Source organism: Canis lupus, chromosome 27 (assembly GCF_011100685.1).
Source record: "Canis lupus familiaris isolate Mischka breed German Shepherd chromosome 27, alternate assembly UU_Cfam_GSD_1.0, whole genome shotgun sequence".
Lineage (NCBI taxonomy): Eukaryota > Metazoa > Chordata > Mammalia > Carnivora > Canidae > Canis > Canis lupus.
Window position 1 is genome coordinate 29,440,180 of NC_049248.1, and position 18,734 is coordinate 29,458,913.

The 18,734-nt window shown below is 42.3% G+C and overlaps 1 long non-coding RNA gene across 2 annotated transcripts in view; it reads right to left on the reverse strand.

Annotated features, from left to right (window-relative positions):
* LOC106557923 overlaps positions 1-18,734 on the reverse strand; it is a 36,514-nt gene that overhangs the window by 15,981 nt on the left and 1,799 nt on the right. The window lies entirely within an intron of this gene.

Genomic DNA, 18,734 nt, shown 5'->3' on the forward strand with positions numbered 1-18,734 from the left:
TCCTGGGATGTAGCCTGAATTGCAAGGCTCCACGCTCAACAGGGAGTCTGCTTCAGGATTCTCTGACCCTTCCCACCTCTGTCTTTCTCTCAAATAAATAAATGTTAAAAAGAATTTGTATCAGATATCCATCACAATGAATAAAGAGTAGGACCAATGTTGGGAGTGTTTTAAAAACTAAAGATTTCTGAATTCCTGGGAACTCTGATTTCTCATGCCTAAATCCCAAAGACAAGATCTGTCGGGAATTTGGAAACATTATTCTAGTTTTTTTAAGATTTTATTTATTTATTCATGAGAGAGGCAGAGACACAGGCAGAGGGAGAAGCAGGCTCCCTGCAGGGGAGCCTGATGTGGGACTCCATCTTGGGACTGGATCTTGGGACTGGATCTTGGAACTCCAGGATCGAGCCCTGGGCCAAAGGCCAAGGCTCAGCCGCTGAGCCTCCCGGGTGTCCCCATTATTCTAGTTAATGTTCTTTGTTATGTATAGGAGGGTTAAGGCTTTGCAACTGCGGAGAAGCAAGAACCTACATGTGATTTTTAGGTTTTAACCATAACATGGTTTAAAGTCTAAGGGAGAGAATGGTGGGGTGAGAGGAAGTAGGGTCAGTGATCTTCATCTATGGTCAGTGGTTTATTTCTTCCAGGTTAAGTAAAATCTTACACAGATTAAAATGCTTATGCAGGTTAAAATGTTTTTGATAATGTCACAAGGAGGCAAAAGTTCTACTTAACTCCTCTGTTATTAGAAATTTTAGGGCAGCCCGGGTGGCTCAGCGGTTGAGCGTCTGCCTTCAGCCCAGGGCATGATCCTGGAGTCCCGGGGTCGAGTCCCACGTTGGGCTCCCTGCATGGAGCCTGCTTCTCCCTCTGCCTGTGTCTCTGCCTCTCTGTCTCTCTGTGTCTCTCATGAGTAAATAAATACAATCTTAAAAAAAAAAATTTACAGAATTGGAGGGAATGCCTGGCTGGCTCAATCAGAAGAGCATGTGACTCTTGATGTGGGGGGTCATGAGTTCAAGCCCTATATTGGGTATAGAGATAAAGTAAATATTGACGTGTTTATGTACGTCAATATTAAACAAACTAATTAACTAAAAAAAAAAAGAGAAAAAAGTCCTAGAAATTTTACAGAATCCGAAAGGTAAAATTGAAACAGAAAGATGAAATTGATATTTACAGAAAGTTCCTTTGGTGAGAAATAATGATTAATAATTGTGGCAAAGCCAGTTTCATGTGTTCCATTTCATTTTCCTTTTGAGCTCTTGAAGAAGACTACAGTTCCCAGCATCACTTGCATAAAATACCTCTCACCATCTTTCAGGCTGGCTTGTTTTCCATGTGCATGGCTCGAAAGTAAGGTTCCAGGATGACAGAAGCACATAGAAGAAGGAGCACCCATCCCTAATTTGCTGCTTAGAGAACAACTGCCTGCTGAACCCTCTGACCAGGAATACATGAGAAAGGAACCTTTATAGTGTTAAGACCCTGAGAGTTCAGGAATATACAGTATGGTGAGTACAAAGTAAGGCACACTCATATTGTAATATATGGGATATTACAGGAAAAGGTATTCCCCATACCTGGAAATAATGTACCCACTGGGAAATCATCCAACAAAACTCACACTTAATAGATTAGGCAGCCATCTGTTTTTTTTTTTTTTAAGATTTTTTTTTTTAATTTATTCATTCATGAAAGACAGAGAGAGAGGCAGGCAGAGACACAGGCAGAGAGAGAAGCAGGCTCCACGCTGGGAGCCCGACGTGGGACTCGATCCCGGGTCTCCAGGTTCACACCCTGAGCCAAAGGCAGGCGCCAAACTGCTGAGCCACCCCGGGATCCCCTGCCATCTGTTAAAATAACTTCAGTAACCCAACTTTAATAACTCCAGAGCTCTTTCCATTTAACAGTGTGCCTCCACCATTACTTCTATGCCCTAGTTGTTCATTATGATTTAATAAATTGCAACTTATTGTTTTTCATGCAACAACCGCTTGGGAATGTGGTAGTATAAGACTCAACCATCATGCCCTGCCACAGTTGGTTTTTGGACTGTGTGGCAAGAAGGACCAGACTCTGGAATGTGAGGTCCCCGCCTGCTTTCTGCTCCAAGGAAGCCCTACCTTAGTGGCCACCTAAGCTTACCAGCCACAATCTCTCACGCAGCTCAGCTGTCCTTTAAGTGGTTTAAAGTAACTGAGGCCTTAAAAAAGCAGATCGTCAGCAAGAGGAAATAGCTGAAAGGGAAAAGCAAACTACTGAACTGTACGAATGCAAGAGAAAGGGGCCCCGTACCCATCATGCAGCAACAGTACATGCCTTCACGACAGGCAGAGCCATGGAAACTGAGTGGGGTTGGATGACTGCCATTTCCTTGACTGGGGGTTTGGTTTGGTCTAGAATCTGAGTCTTGTCTTGACATAAATAGCACTACTTATGCAAATAAATGTAAGTGCAAACCGTTTATTTATTTTAAAGATTTAATTACTTATCTGACAGAGAGCTGCAGGAGCAGGGGGGAGAGGCAGGGGCAGAGGGAGAAGCAGACTTCCCTGAGCAAGGATCCCCCCCTGGGGCTTGGTCCCAGGATGCCAGCATCATGACCTGAGCGGAAGGTAACCGCTTAGCCAACTGAGCCACTGGTGTCTCCCATTTATCTCATTTAAAGAGATAAAAATCTAAGGTCAGATTCTTAGATTTGGTGTTTCAGAGTTCAAAGAGATAAGATTATCTACTCGGGCAGATAGAAGTTACAGGGCCAAGCCAGAACTGGAATAATTCTACAGGCTCTTGAGAGAATGGAGAAGTCAACTACTCCCAAGACTACATTTTAAAAACACATAAACAAGGTATCTTAGTGACACAGTGAACCCCTAATCACACCCTGAATCTCTGGCAGTCTCTAGGTTACAAATACTAGTTTGTAAAAATCTCAGCTGAATGAATGCATGAAACAGCAGGTTGGTGGTTTTTCCTACTGCAACTGCCCTGGAAACGGCCCTTCCCCACTCGCAGCGCCGCTTGCCAGGCAGTTACGGGCCGAGGGCGCCCCCTGGTGGCCACCCGGGTGACCCATCAGGCGCGCGTGCTGCTCGCTTTGGGCTTGCCCATCTCTTTCCACTTGTACCTACTTATGTACAGCATTTCTTTTTTATTTTTGAAAAAAAAAAAAAGATTTTATGCATGTATGTATGTATTTACGTATTTATTGAGAGAGAGAGCGAGCAGAGGGAGGGGATCTCAAGCCGACTCCGTGGGGCTGGGTGGAGCGAGGGGCACCAGGATCCTGAGATCATGATCCAAAGAAATCAAGAGTGAGTCATTCAACCCACTGAGCCACCCAGGCGCCCCGCTTTTTTTTTTTTTTCACATTTTTAAAATTAAAATAATGGAAAACAAAACAGGGTATTAAATCACATGGCAAACAGCACCAAGCAAAGACGGCACACTGTGCTGCTGGCTGTTAGAAACCTCTGCAGAGGGGCTCAACTTCCTCATTCGGTGGGTTCCAATATTTACTGTGTAGCAGTGCAGGTTTGAAACGTGCAGGGGTTGAAATTATGAAAGTCAAGAACTGCTGCAATATACTTTTTTTTCTTTTTGGGGCCAACTAGCTTGCCCTTCTTTCTTTTTTTTTTTTTTTAATTTTTTAAAAAATTTATTTATGATAGTCACACAGAGAGAGAGAGAGAGGCAGAGACACAGGCAGAGGGAGAAGCAGGCTCCATGCACCGGGAGCCCGACGTGGGACTCGATCCCGGGTCTCCAGGATCGCGCCCTGGTCCAAAGGCAGGCGCCAAACCGCTGTGCCACCCAGGGATCCCGCTTGCCCTTATTTCTTAATGAAGAACTTAGTTCCATTCCAGACAGTTTTTTCCTCCCACATGTATACACATAGTTTTAAGAAAAATATAGCTTCTTTTGGTCCTCTTCTGTCCCTAATTCCGTGTACAGGTGCAAAACCACTTTTTTTTTTTTTTTAATATTTATGTATTTGAGAGAGACAGGGCATGGGGGGAGGGGCAGAGGGAGAGAGAATCCCAAGTGGGCTCCCCGCTGAGCCCCTAGGCTGAGGGTCGGGGTGGGGGTGGGGTGGGGAGGGGCTCCATCTCACCACCCTGAGATCCTGACCTGAGCTGAAACCAAGAGTGCAATGCCTAACTGTGCCCCCCAGGCACCCTGCAAAACTACTTTTAATAGTGGCTGAAAACAAAAGCCATATAAGTAGTGAATAAAATAAGAGTTTCTAAAAAAACTGAAGTGTCAACCCCTAAAAACTTTTAAGTACCTAGATGCTTCTCTTCCTCTTGTCACACGTTTCCACATTCCTTTTCATCCTTTTATTTATTTTTTATTTTTAAAATATTTATTTATTTTCCTTTAGATCCTTTTATTTTATTTTCTTACAAAGTCACTCTTTAATGACTTTTTTTTTTTTTTTAAGATTTTGTTTGTTTATTCATGAGAGACACAGAGAGAGAGACACACGCACAGGCAGAGGGAGAAGCAGGCTCTGTGCAGGGAGCCCGATGTGGGACTCGATCCTGGGACTCCAGAATCACACCCTGAGGGAAGGCAGAGGCTCAACCACTAAGCCACCCAGGCGTCCCCCTTTAGATCCTTTTAAAACTCTACTCTTTTTCTTCAGGTGCCAACTTTCAAGATAAATAAAAAGCTACTGATTATATTTTTAATCATTGTTCCATTTATTTTCTGTTATTACAATAGAATAGTCTTAAATTTGTTTTTAAACTAGCATGGCATAATGAGCCTTTTGTTTGAGGGCCTGGGAACTAAGAATCATTTATTACAATGTTATTGTGTAAAGATATACTCCAACTCCTGAAATAACAAACAGACAAGGACTTCAGGTGGTGAGTTTATAAAAATTTTAGCTGATTGATTCATGTAGGGATATAATACTCATTGGTAGTTTAAATAATTATTATTACTATAAACACTTATTGAGTATTTCTTATGGTCAGGCTTTAAGAAGCTTGTATGCATTGACTCATATAATATTTTTTGGATTATTTATTTATTTGAGAGAGAGACAGAGAAAGCACAAGCAGGGAGGGGCAGAGGGAGAGGGAGAAGCAGGGCAGTCCTGGACTCAGGACTCCATCCCAGGACCCCAAAATCATGATGTGAGCTGAAGTCAGAGGTTTGCTGAAGTCAGAGGCTTAACTGACTCAGCCACCCAGGCGTCCCCGCATTGGTTCATTTAATCCTCACCACAGCCCTATGATGCAGGTACCTCTCACTGTCTCATTTTATGGGCAAGAACAGAACTTTGAAGCAAAGAGAGGCTAAGTTACTTAATCAAGGTCACTGTTAAAGGCAAGGACCAAGTCTTACCCATTTTCATTTCTCCTACAGTGTCTGCCCCTAGCAGATTCTCAGCAGAGTGTTGTTGACGAGTGAGCTGGTTGGGGCGATCTCTCTAATGGTTATCATTAGCCATCATACACGAGGTTTCTATGTTCGCAGTAGGCCCCTGAGGGACATGGACTAGCAAATTCAAAAAACGTCAGTGCCATATGTGTTGATTTCATCAAAGGAGCACTGGCGCTGTCCCCAACGTTCAGCTCCCAAGGATCACTGTGGGCTGAGGGTTGGGGACAGACTGTGAGATGCTGCTACAGAGGCAGACATGGCTCAATAGGCAGGGCACTAGAGTCTAGTGACTCCAGTCATCTTCAGATGTTGTAGAAAAAAATTGACATATGTGGGTGACATGAAAGTTTCTTTTCTGTTATTATAACAGCCTAAGATTCTAGAACTGAGCATCATGTTCTGCATAGATTAAATGAAATACTTTATGTAAAGGACATGAAATGAAGGACATGGGTGATACTAGGTCATGATTGTATCATCACTGCTAACAATGGCTAATTATTGACTTGTACATCTGTCTTTTGCAGACAGGGAAAGTTGGTGATACCTGGCTGTCTTACCATCTTTTTACAACGCATAATTAAAACACAGTAGTTTGAGCTTGGTGATGAGAAAGCTTTTCCTTTATCTTTCCCAATGGTCCTTATTTTGTGTACTTTATTTTCAGAGGCCATTAACATGTTGACAGGAACTAAATTGCCATCTTCATTTTGTTACTCCTCTGATCACCCACCTGCCATGATTGATTCCCCATTAAAATTACTAATGGAATCTAAGCTTCTAAGCCAGGCCATTGAGACCCTCTACCAACTGGCCCCCACCTTATCCTAATTTCATCTCCCACTCCCTGGCATCCGTGAATGCTCTTTATTCACTCCAGAAAAAAACATGTAAATTCTTGCCTTTCACTCTGTGCTTGAAATATCTTTCTCCTTTCTCATTACCAAGTCTAAATCCTGGAAGGCTAAGGGAATAGAGCCTGGTGCACAGCTTATAAGGGAACAGCTCCAGAACCAGACTTTGCCATCCCAGCTTCCTTGCGAATCATTTCTGAGCCCTCGAGCATGTTATCTAACCTCTCTGGGCCTCCATTTCATTACCTGTAAAACAGAAGTCATAATAGTTCCTACATTCTAGACTTATCTTGAAGCTTGAAAGAGACGATTTAAGTAAAGGACTGAGAACATTATCTGGTGGGTAGTGTGACCACAGCACGTCCGCTCAGCTGTTACTGTTCGTGTTGTCTTCTCTGGCCTGAACCTTTTCACAATAACAGCTCCTTTTTCTAAATTCATACACTGTCTCTGTTACTTCTTTGCTACATATTCACTCATTCCATAAATATTTGCTGGGTGCCTGTGATGTGCCATTCAACGTTCTCAGTGTTGTAAGCAAAACAAAGTCCCTGTCTTTGTGGAGCTTATATTTTAGCGGGGACACAAGCAGTTGGAAAATTAGATAAGGAAGCCATATGGTTTGTCAGATGGTAATAAAAATGTTGGGGGAAAAAATAGGGGAGGGTTGGGGAATGCTGGGGTGGGCGTGGCAGTGTCATCTTATATGGGATGGTCGAAGAGACCCTAGGACAAGGTGACCCAGAGCAGAGCTCTGATGGAAGCAAGGGGGAATCTTAGCTGTCTGGGTGGGGAGCAAAAGGGCAGTGGGAATGCTAGCTTAGCTCATGGGAGGAGCAGGAGGAAGGCCAGGGTGACTAAATCCTCAACAGGGCCAGGGGAGGAGAGTTGGGGGTGATCTCAGAGGTGCAGTGGTGGCCTTAAAACTCATTGTAAGGACTTTGGCTTTGTTCTGAGGAGAAAAGCAATTTGTACATACATTTATTTTTCTCCCAGGTAACTATTTTTTTTTAATTTTTAAAAGATTTTATTTATTTATTCATGAGAGACACACAGATAGAGAGAGGCAGAGACACAGGCAGAGAGAGAAGCAGGCTCCATGCAGGGAGCCTGTGGGACTCGATCCCGGAACTTCAGGATCATACCCTGGGCTGAAGGCAGGTGCCCAACTACTGAGCCACCTAGACATCCCCCATCCTGTGTAACTTATGAAACATTTGTTCTGACATCTTTTTACTTCCTTGACCCTTCCTATGAAACATTATTGTGGAATGCCTGGGTGGCTCAGTGGTTGGGTGCCTGCCTTCTGCTCAGGTTGTGAGCCTGGGATCTGGGTTCGAGTCCTGCATCAGGCTCCCTGCGAGGAGCCTGCTTCTCCATCTGCCTATGTCTCTGCCTCTCTCTCTCAGTCTGTGTCTCTCATGAATAAATAAATAAATCTTAAAAAAAGGAAACATTATTGCATATTACACTTTAACACATTTTTCTCTAATCCTTTTATTCTGCTTTTTTCTTAGAAAATTTTTTTAGAGGTACTTGGGTGGCTCAACTGGTAGAGTAGCTGCCTTTGGCTCAGGTCATGATGCCAGGGTCCTGGGATGGAGCCCTGCATCAAGCTTTCTTCCTGGTGGGGAGTCTGCTTCTCCCTTTCCCTATGCCTGACTCTCCCCCTTTGTGCCACCCCCCCTCTGTCAAATGAATAAATAAAAATCTTTAAAAAAAAAGAAAAAAGAAAAATTTAAAGATCTTATTTATTTGAGAGAGAGAGAGAGTGGACAGAGAGAATAAGCATGAGTAGAGAGAAGGGCAGAGGGAGAGGGAGAAGCAGGCTCCCCACTGAACAAGAAGCCCAACAAAGGGCTCCATCCCAGGACTTGAGCTGAAGGCAGATGCTTAATTGAGCCACCTAGACATCCTTTTTTCTTAGAAACTATCAATAGTTGACATATGCCTTTATGTCTTCATTACCTGTCTCCTCCATGAGAAAGAGGACTCCATTAGGACAAGGATTTTGTCTTCAAAACATGTGCCAAGGTGCGCCTGGGTGGCTCAGTGGTTGAGCATCTGCCTTTGGCTCAGGGCCTGATCCTGAAGTCCTGGGATCAAGTCCCACATCGGGGTCTCTGCATGGAACCTGCTTCTCCCTCTGCCTGTGTCTCTGCCTCTCTCTCCCTGTCTCTCGTGAATAAATAAATAAAATCTTAAAAAGCAACAACAACAATAAAAAACATGTGCCAAGATTGACCACAGGTAACTGAAATCATGGAAAATGAAATCCTGGATAAGAGGGGGACTACTGTTATTCAAAAAATATATATTACAACAAATAACAAGGGGATTAAAATGGTACACAAGAAAATATTTACTTTACACAAAGGAAGGCAGTGATAGAAGGATGAAAGAACAAAAGAGACACGAGACAGAACACAAGTAGCAAATTGGGAGAAATCCTTCCTTATCAGTATATGCACAGTATAAATGGATTAAAACTCCAATTAGAAGGCAGAGATGAGCAGAGTGAACTAAAAAAATCCCACATGATCTAAGTATATCCTGTCTCCACGAGACTCACTTTAGATTCAAAGACATAAATCACTTGAAAGTAAAGAATGGAAAACTATATTCCATGAAAAGAGTAAACAGAAGATAGCTGGAGTGGCTAAAACAATATTAGACAAAACGGACAATTAAGACAAAAATAGTTATGAGAAACAAAGGACATTATATGATGACAAAAGGGCCAATCCATCAAGAATGTATTATAATTATATACACACTTAATAATGAAGCCACAAAATACATCAAGCAAAAACCGACAGAACTGAAAGGAGGTGTAGAAAATTTAATAAGTGGAGACTCTGGGACACCTGGGTGGCTCAGCAGTTAAGTGTCTGCCTTCGGCTCAGGGTGTCCTGGGATCAAGTCCCACATCAGCTCCCTGCATGGAGCCTGCTTCTCCCTCTGCCTATGTCTCTGCCTTTCTCTGTCTCTGTCTCTCATGAATAGATAAATAAAATCTTAAAAAAAAAGTGGAGACTTTAATGCCCCACTTTCAATAATTAGAACTAGGTGGAAGATCAACAAGGAAACAGAAGAGAAACTGCAAATCAACTAGATTTAACAGACATTGATAGAACCCTACATCCAATGAGAGCAGAATACATGTGCTTCTCAAGTACACAGGAACATTCTCCAGGATAGATAATATATTAAGTGAAAAAACAAGTCTCAATAGGTTTAAAAGTATTAAAATCATACAAAGTATGTTCTCCAATCAAATCCAAAAGATAAGCTGGGGCACCTGGGGCTAAGTTGGTTGAGTGCCCAGCTCCTGATTTCGGCTCAGGTTGTAATCTCAGGGTCAGAAGGTTGGGCCCTATGCTGGGCTCTACACTCATCAGGGAGTCTACTGGAGATTCTCTCTCCTCCCTCTGCCCCTCTCCCCACTCATGCTCTCAAGCTCTCTCTAAATAAATAAATAAATCAAACCTTAAAAAAAAAAAAAAAGATAAACCACAAGAATCCCTTCATAACCTTCATCTTAGAGACTTGGCATATTGAAAATCATATCAATGTAAGACTGTTCTCCAACAGTATCAAGAAGAACTCTATCAGAAAGAGAAGACATTGGGATGGCCGGGTGGCTCAGTGGTAGAGCATCTGCCTTTAGCTCAGGGTGTGATCCCGGGGTCCTGGGATGGAGTCTCGCATCGGGCTCCCTGCAGGGAGCCTGCTTCTCCCTCTGCCTGTGTCTCTGTGTCTCTCTCTGTGTCTCTCATGAGTAAATAAATAAAATCTTAAAAAAAAAAAAAAAAGAAAGAAACAGAGGACATTGTGAAGATCATTTTTTCAAGGGCCTCAATGTACCCAGTAGGTGGCTAGCCATGAATAGCTTCTACCCAAGACCTTGGAAACAATGCCCAGCTCCATGCCTAGCATGGAGCCCAATCTAGGCTTGAATTCACAACCCTGAGGCCGAGACTGAGCTGAGGTCAAGAGTCAGATGCTTAACTGACTGAGCCACTCAGTTGCCCCTAGTTTAAAGCTTTTATTGCTAAAAATAAATAAAGTTTCCTTCTCTAATATTTGATACTTTGGGTAACGAAGGAGGATGAACAAAGAAAATGTTACACAAAACCGTTAATATCAAATTTCATTTCTCTATAGGCTTAGGATGAGGATGAGATTGGTTTTCCCTCCTAACCCCAGGTGGTCCAGTTCAGAATTAATAAAATACCATAGGCTGGGTGGCTTAAATAGCAAACACGTGTTTCTCACAGTTCTGGAGAGTGGAAGTCTAAGATTAGGGTGCCACATGGTTAGGCTCTTGGTCAAGTTCCTCTTCCTGTTTTACGCATGGCCACCTTCACATGGTGGTGAGCAGAGAGAAGCAAACTCTCTTCTGTCTCTTCTTATAAGGGCACAAATCCCATCATGAGGGCTCCACACTGATGCCATAATTGATTCCCAAAGGCCTCATCTCCAAATACCATCAACACAGGGAATTAAGGTTTGAACATATGGATTTGGAGGGGGGTATAAACACACAGACCCTAAGAGCCGTTATGAACAGGACTTAGAGGCACTGTTCAAGACCTTCAGATAAATCTCATGCTAATACTTGTCTCCATAGTCATTCCCTATTGTCCCCTTTGTGCTACCACTCACTTGACAAATGACTGGAATTTAACCACAAAGGTAAAAGGCACAGGGAGCCTTGATGCTCATTCCTACCAGAGTCCGGGATAGCAATCTTCAGGAGTCATGTAGATCTCGTGAACTAAACAAGCTAAGATGGTCAAACCAAGATATGAAATTAGAGATCCCTGTTGACCAAGATGAGAGATTTCAAGACCCTGAAAGGCTGGACATTTTCCTCCGAGGACCTGGCAGGTGTCTGTCCAGTAGCTTTCTGCTCCATCCCTCCTGTACAGGACTTTAGCCCCATCTGATCCTGCCCATCATCACTCTAGGTAAAATCCAGATTGCTCAAGGTATGGCTGCTGAGCCTCCAGAACAATTCCTCTCTATTTCCAAAGCCACCTGAATTTTGGCAGACTCCCCTTGCTAACGTCCTATAAAGCATTCCACTCTTCTTCTAAACTGACTGCTCCTCTTGAGAGTTCTCATGCCAGGCATTCTCTAATAAAAGGTCATGCTAAAATTCTTGGGTTATTTTTTTTTTTCCTATGTAAACAATAATTAAACTTTCTAAACTGCCCTCTGGGGGAATGCTTGAGTTCCTTTTAGAAACACCCCTGGAAAGTCTGATTAAGGTCAAGATAAAGAAACAGAGCAGCTTATCAAGACCTGGAGGAGATCATTCAGAAGTTAACAGGGATTTCACATGAATGAAAGAATGAAGAAATCTGAGAGCTGGAACGCAGAATAGAGTGGCTTTAAAATTATGTTTGATGTCCACTGTCTGTCAAACTTTTGGCCTCCTACGCAGCTGTGTCTTTTATAAAATAGACAGATTCCTGGGTTGCGTCCCACACACCATTTTAGGTCGTCATCTCTAGGCCAGAGTCTGGGAACTGGAATTTAATCAAGTGTCTCAGATGGGTCTTATCACCAAGGGAGTTTGGAACACATGGTTCTGGAATTGTGTTTGTAAATAGAACTGGCATTGGGAGCTTTAAAAATTATAGCTCCCAGATTCCATTCTGAGGATTCTGTACCTAAACATGTGTTGAGGAGAGTGCGTGTGTAATTTAAAACTCTTTTTCGGTGATACCCACTGATGGCACTGCCTTCCTGGAGGACCTGTGAGAAATGCAGACTCTCAGGGGCACCTGGGTGGCTCAGTCGTTGAGAGTCTGCCTTCAGTTGAGGTCATGATCTCGGGGTCCTGGGATTGAGCCCCGCATTGAGCAATTTGCTCAGTGGAGAGTCTGCTTCTCTCTCTCCTTCTGCCCCTCCCACCCCACTTGTGCTCTCTCTCTCTCTCAAATAAAATCTTGAAAGAAAGGAGCAAAGAAAGAAATAGGTACCTCCTTGACCTGAACCAGAATCGGATGTTTAACAAGATTCCTAGTTTGGTTGGTATGCATGTCCTGGTTTGAGAAGCACTGCCATGGGGTACTTGGAACTGCAAGTATTTTGATTCCCAATTTTATGTGGGACAAGCACAGGTCTCCTTCCAGGGGGGAGGCACCAAGTCAGCTGGGAGAAGGGGCCCACCACACCTTTTTAGGTTCTGGGGTATATTTCATTTGAAAAAAGATTTTGCTGATGAGAAAATTGGCAAAGGCTCAGTGCTGCTGCAGGGCCATTTTTTGTTTTAAACAAATGAAACATTAAAAATCAGCTTGGGGGCAACCTGGGTGGCTCAGCAGTTTAAGCGCCTGCCTTCCGCCCAGGGTGTGATCCTGGGATCCCGGGATCGAGTCCCACGTCGGGCTCCCTGCATGGAGCCTTCTTCTCCCAATGCCTGTGTCTCTGCCTCTCTCTCTCTGTCTCTCAGGAATAAATAAATAAAATCTTAAAAAAAAAAAAAAAACTTTCTTAAAAAAAAAAAAAAAATCGGGATCCCTGGGTGGCGCAGCGGTTTGGCGCCTGCCTTTGGCCCAGGGCGCGATCCTGGAGACCCCGGATCGGGTCCCGCGTCAGGCTCCCTGCATGGAGCCTGCTTCTCCCTCTGCCTGTGTCTCTGCCTCTCTCTCTCTCTCTCTCTCTCTCTCTCTATGTGACTATCATATAAAAAAAAAAAAAAAAAAAAAAAAAAAAAAAAAAAAAACTCAACTTGGTTTAGGGGCACCTGCATGGCTCAGTCAGTTAAGCATCTACTTTAAGCTTAGGTCGTGACTGGCCGTAGAATTCAACACTTGTTTGCTGTCCCAAAACTTTTCTGTATGATTTCATATCAGTCTGGGGTCTAGGGTTTCAAGGGGAAGGAAGACAATTCACAGGGGGATGGGAAGAGCAAATGTTTGATAAATAAATGTTTGCCATGCTATGCAGATAAATCTTTCTTTCTTTCCTTTTTTTTTTTTTTTTTTTTTTTTAAGATTTCATTTATTTATTCATTCAGAGAGGCAGAGATATAGGAGAGGGAGAAGCAGGCTGCCTGTGGGGAGCCCGATGTGGGACTGGATCCCAGGATCCTGAGATCATGACCTGAGCAAAAGGTAGATGCTTAACCACCCAGCAACCCAGGTGCCTCAGCAGATAAGTCTTTCTGATGTAAAAATTTCTCTCTGGGAATAGCTCTCTTTCTGGTACAGGCTCCCTATCTAAATTCTTTTAGTCAGTTAAGGGGGAGGTCAGAAACTCTTTTTGAGTCTGTTGGGCTTTGTTGTCTTCAGCTGGAAATAATCTACATGCCAAAGTGGAATGTCCTGGGGCAGTTTGCCCTGAACCCCATCACCTACCCTATAGTCCAGCAATTCCACTCCTAGGTATTTACTAGGTATTTCCTAGGTGAGAAATGAAAACATATAACCACAAGAAAAGTCCTACAAGAATGTTTAAGCTGCTTCATGGCTTTATCTGTAATAACCCCAAACTGGAAACAACAGAAATTTCAATAAGCAGAAAAAGAGGTAAAGTCTGTTCACACAATGGAAGGCTACGGAAAGACAGCAAAGAGTAAGGTACCACTATCAGCAATAACATGGTGAATCTCCAAAACATAATGCTAAGCAAAAGAAGCCAGATACAAAAGAGTACACACTGTGTAATTCCATTTATGAGAAACTCTAGAACAAATAATACAAACAAATGGTGAACAGACATCCAAACAGTGGTTGCTGAGAGATGGGTGGATGGATGGATGAGATTGGCTGAGAAGGGGCAGGAGGGACTTTCTGGGGGCAAAGGGAATGTTCTGCATCTTGACAGGTGTGGGTACATGCATGCATACATTTGTCAAAACTCTATCAGAGGCACCTGACTGGCTCAGTTGGTACAGCATTTGAATCTTGATCTCGGGGTTGTAAGTTCCAGGCCCATGTTGGGTGTGGAGATTCCTTAAAAATTAAATCTTAAAAAAAAAAAAAAAAAAACCACCCCCAAACCCAACACCTCTCATCAGACTGTTTGCTTGAGATTTGTGCATTTCAGTGCATGTGAATTAGGCCTCAATTAGTGGGAAAAAGAAAAGGAGACAAATCCCTGTCCTCATGGAGAGTCCTTCTGCTCATTTTAGTTCAATAAGCAAAATAAGTGATGAATGCCTGTGGAGAAAAGCAGAGCAGGGAAAGAAAGCATTGCAATTTCAAGTACGGTGGTCAGACCTTGTGGAGATGTTAGCATCTGAGCGGACTTAGAAGAGAGGAGGGGTAAAAATCTGCAACAAAATACCAGAGAACCGAATTCAGCAGCCTAGTAAGAGGATTACACATGATGACTAAGTGGGATTGATCCCTGGAATGCAGGGATGATTCAACATACAAAAATTGATCACTGTCATATACCAGATTAACAGAATGAAGCAGGAAAACCACTTGATCTTCTTAATTGATGCAGAAAAAGCATTTGACAAAATCAAGCGAAATGAGGGATTTAGTGGTGTTCATTTTCCGAGGGAAGACCATTCCAGGCTGGTGGTATAGCAAGCTGGGAAACACAATCCATGACACATTGTGTCACCAATATTTTTTTAAGTAGGCTCCAGGGGTGCCCGGCTGGCTCAGTGGCTGACCGTCTGCCTTTGGCTCAGGTTGTGAGTCCTGCATCGGGCTCCCTGCACGGAGCCTGCTTCTCCCTCTGCTTGTGTCTCTGCCTCTGTGTGTGTGTGTGTCTCATGAATAAATAAACACAATCTTTTATTTTTATTTTTTTAAATTTTTATTTATTTATGATAGGCACACAGTGAGAGAGAGAGAGGCAGAGACACAGGCAGAGGGAGAAGCAGGCTCTATGCACCGGGAGCCCGACGTGGGATTCGATCCCGGGTCTCCAGGATCGCGCCCTGGGCCAAAGGCAGGCGCCAAACCGCTGCACCACCCAGGGATCCCTTAAAAGAAAAATAAAGTAGGCTCCATACTCAGTGTGGAACCCCACATAAGGCTTGAACTCAAGATCCTAACAAAAAAAAAAAAAAAAAAAAAAGGTCCTAAGATCAAGAGTCCAATGCTTAACCAACTGAGCCACCCAGGCACCCCAACACAGTCTTTCTTTAAACTTTAGGCTTTAACTATTACCAGTGATAAGTATTTCCACTGTATTTTACAACTGAACAAGTGTACCAGTGTGGTAACATTGTGGGTGAGAATCTGCTCTTTATACAGAATTAAGTCTATTTCACAGTTTCAGTTTTGCTGTTTTTTTTTTTTTGTTGTTGTTTTTAGTTTTTTGCTTTCACCATTTTAACTGACACACCTGTCAGATGTTAAACTAAATTTTCACTAGATGGCACTATAGCTTTAGTTGGCTGATGACTGAGCAGCTCTGCAACTTCTCTATCCTTTTTATAGCAAACAGGTCTTAAGGGACCCGCAGTCAGGATTTTTAGGTGTGACTTAACTCTGGGTTTATAAGTGTGCCTCCTGAAGGAGCAGCAAGTGCAAACCTCAGATGAGGAACTGAAAAGAGGAAACTTGCACATTCACACAGACATGGTGTTACAGAACGGTTGCAAGGATAGTTTTGTGGAGAGAAGTTAGGAGGAAGTTTAAGCTCTTAGAAAACCCCAAACTTCACACTTGACAAGTTTGGGGAGAAACACATTCTGAGATGGCAGAGGCAAATTCACGCTTCCTTGCGTGTGTGTTATTTTTTTTTAAAGTAAGCTTTACACTCAGTCAAGGACTTGAACTCAAGACTCCAATATCAAGAGTTGCATGTTTTACAGACAGCCAAACAGGCACCCCTTCTTGGGGGCAATTTATGTGTTTTCTGCATCTCAGGGCTGATTTTATTTTAAGATTTTTAAAAATTTATTTATTCATGAGAGACACAGAGGGAGAGAGAGAGGCAGAGACACAGGCAGAGGGAGAAGCAGGCTCCATGCAGGGAGCCCGATGTGGGACTTGATCCCACGACCCCAGGATCACGCCCTGGACTAAAGGCAGTGCTAAACCGCTGAGCCACCCAGGCTGCCCTCAGTGTTGATTTGAAAACAAGACTGAAATGTCAATATTTTACTAGAAATATATTTACCAAAAAAATAAATGAATATATTTATGTTTGTCATTTATATTTATAAACAGTTAAAAACTGTTATATTTATAAACACTAGTCTCCCAAAGTGGCAAAAGAAGTTATGTTTTTCTCATCATTCCAGATAATTCCATTAGCTTTGTTGAATTGTTCTCCCAGCATTGAGGAAAAACAAAAATACAAAGCACTTATTTTTAATGTACCTGAATTGTGTAAGAACAGAAACACACACACACACACACACACACACACAAAGAAAAACAATGCAAAAAGTTGGACTTAAAATGAGACACAATTTGAATAGAAGATGAATGGATGGCAAAGAAGCATAGAAAGATGCTCAAACAACATGGATGAATCTCACAATAAACATGTTGAGTGAAAACAAAGACAAAAAAGAGAACATATTGTATGATTGCATTTATATAAAAATCTAGAAAATGCGAACTAATCCATAGTGACAGAAAGCAGATCAGTGACTGCCTGGGGATGGGATAGGGGGGATGTGGGCAAAGACAGGGGGGCACTGAATATGCTCACTATCTTGATTTTGGTAATGGTTTTATGAGTGTATATGTATATCGAAACATCAGATTGTATATACTTTATGTGAAATTTATTGCCTGTCAGTTATACAATAAAACTGTTAAAAATAAAATTTAATAATGAGACACTGATATGTAATGTTTGCTAATTTATTCATTTGTTTGCTTGTCTTTCATTTAACAGAATTGTCTCAACTGTGCCAGAAGATAAAAGAGGAAAGACATAGACTTTCTCTAAGTCTAGTAGAGAAGCCAGGCAATGGTAGTTCTGCTTGATATTCTCATTGGATGTACCCATAGGAAGCTAAGAAAATGTCGAGATTAGTGTGTGTATGTTGCAGAAGGCTTTTCAGAGGGCCTTGATCCGGACCTGAGCTCTGAAGGTTGAGAAGGTGGATGGAACAGTGAAGATGGGTTGTTTATGGGGCAGTGTTCACAGCTTGCTGTCTTAACCAAGGAGAGAGAGCCTACAGAGAGAACAAGGCCCTGCGCCAAAAATCATAAAGCCACATGATAGCTCAGTTGTTATCAGTTGACAAATCTGCTTGGTAGCACTTGGGTCCATTTTAATAAAAGCATGACAGCTCTTTCTTTTAATTAAACAACAATACATCAATACCCCGGAACAATAGAAAAGAAAATCCAGGTGTATTTTTCATGGCTTATCTGGTTTATTTTATAGGAATATAAGGGCTTTTCTGAACTATAGAATAGTCCAGAAAAAAAGAAAAACCCAAAACAAAAACATTTAAGTTGTACTGTAGAGAATGAGAGAGAAAGGAAGGTAGGATTGGAAAGAGACCAGTTCTAGGAATTCAGGCAACGGATCATAAGACTGAACTAAGGCAATAGCAGAAGGAAAAGAAAATGGATCAATTTTAAAATTACTAAAGTGGGGAAAGGACATTTAGCAGTCCCTTTAGCCTAGTTCCAAGTTTTAGTTAAGGTGTCTTCACTTTTTTTTTTCTTCACATTATTAAATGCATCTTCAATGATGAGCACTTAAGATTTTTACTGGAAACCCTCTTTTGTAGAAATGTTAGGTCTGTCTCCTCTCCCTGGTGTCTTGGGGAATAATTGGGAGGTCCTTGCTATTCACAGGGATAGAATACAGAAGCGAGTTGAAAACAATTCTTTGACCAATTGATCTTGAACATGTATTAAGGTTTATTGCTAGTAAGATAATCGGAGTGCGGAAATGAGAAATTCTGGTTGAGAAAACAAAGGTATACATCAGCAGCTTTTTTTTTTTTTTTAAATAGCTAGTTAATAAATACAATTTTATTCATAGTCATGAGTTAGGGGCAGATGGTGCTAGGCAGGGAAAGATAAGGGAAAGGCCCCAGAGTCAGGCTCTTACCCATCTCAAGAAAAGGGACACAAGACAGTAAAAACAGAAAAAAAATAAACCTGGCTCCCTAGCTCCAACATGTTAGGAGTATCCCCCTTTAATGGCTACTGAGTAATCGCAGAAACTCACCAGACTACAAAGAAATGTCATTAAGGTGTTATTGATAGTCCCTGCTCAAACCAAGATGGCATAAGATGGCATCTCAAGGCCAAGGGCTACCTGACTAGGCTCAGAGAAATCCCAGATGTAGAGAAATGTTATGCAGGAGATACTAATCAGAGAGAAGGGAACACCTTGTTTGGGCTCATGATATTTATAAGAACATCTTGTTTGTTATTGTGATAGTTACAAATTCACCATGTTGTTTCTAAATATAGACATGATATTTACAAATCCACCCTGATATTGATGAGAAATCTACCAAGTTCCCTGGTCAGTTTCCTATAAAAGACCATAAAAGGCCTCAGGGGGCAACCC